At 32.7% G+C, this 1,296-nt stretch overlaps 1 non-coding gene across 1 annotated transcript; it reads left to right on the plus strand.

The window, feature by feature from the left end:
* The first annotated feature begins 679 nt into the window (after positions 1–679).
* On the plus strand, positions 680–786 carry LOC122127406. The gene has a single exon (XR_006151142.1). It is a non-coding gene; the product is annotated as a U6 spliceosomal RNA (small nuclear RNA).
* Positions 787–1,296: the final 510 nt, after the last annotated feature.

Raw genomic sequence — 1,296 nt, forward strand, 5'->3', positions numbered from 1 at the left:
GATTTTCTATTTTCTCATATTCCTGTACATTTTAAACCGCCTAAGATTATGATGTTCATCAAGATTTTTATAGGCTATGAATAGTCTTCAAAGTTACACACTAAGGTTATTATGGTTCATCTCATTATTTGTTTATGGCTTATATCATCTCTTGTTCCTCGCTAAAATATAAAGTAAGGAATCCCTAAATTTTAACAAGAACTGTGTAGTCTTAACCCTTCATTCTGCTTCTTCACACAAAGACTTTGCAACTTCTCATTAACAAAGTTTCTATAAATTCTGAAATGTACATACTTAGTACTATATGTCTGCTAACATAAATCTTAAATACATTATAGAAAATTTTATACCTGCCAAACAGTCCTAATTTTGGCATATAATCCTAAAATTAAATAGATATAAAACACTAAAATTTTTAACAACCCTTAACACTTGCTGCTGTGTTCATTATGACATGTGCCTTATATAGAACAATTGAATTATTTCCCCTACACATCTCTTGAACCGCAAATATCTGGAATTATTTTGTTTTTGACATGTCCATCTTGACATTATTCTTAAATGTGTGCTTATGTAAGAAGTACATGGTTCTAAAATTTCACAATTCTTCTAAACTTACTTTTTGTTGAATTGCCTAGTTTAAGAAAATCAATTACACTTTATATATAAAAAATATTCTGTGCTCAATTCAGCATCACATAAACTAACATTGTAATGATACTGAGAAGATTAGCATGGCCCCTGCGCAAGGATGACAGGCAAATTCCTGAAGCATTCCATAGTTTTACAACAATAGATGCTGGAGGGGATGTGGACAGAAGGGAACCTTACTGCATTCTTGGTGGGAGTGTAAACTTTTTCAACCATTTTGGAAATTAGTATGGAGGTTCCTCAAATGACTCCACATAGATCTCCCCTATGATCCAAAAATCCCACTTTGGGGCATTTACCCAAATGATCACAAACAAGACCATACTAAAACTACCAGCACAACTACATTTATTGCAGCATTATTTAAGATAACTAAGATATGGAACCAACCCCGATGCTCCTCAGCAGAAGAATGGATCAAGAGGATGTGTTTTATATAAACAATGGAATTCTATGCCTCCATCAGAAAGAATGGCATCATCCAATTTGTTAGAAATTGGAAAGATATGGAAAAAATATTAAGTGAAGTAAGCCAAATCCAAAAGAACACAGGTCCCATGGTTTCCTAATTTTCAATAACTAATATATGTATAGTATAAGCAGAAAAGGTCAAAAGGTATGTCCATATGACCAGATAGCATAATG

This window comes from Dipodomys spectabilis, unplaced genomic scaffold, assembly GCF_019054845.1.
Source record: "Dipodomys spectabilis isolate Male_0828 unplaced genomic scaffold, ASM1905484v1 ptg000300l, whole genome shotgun sequence".
NCBI lineage: Eukaryota > Metazoa > Chordata > Mammalia > Rodentia > Heteromyidae > Dipodomys > Dipodomys spectabilis.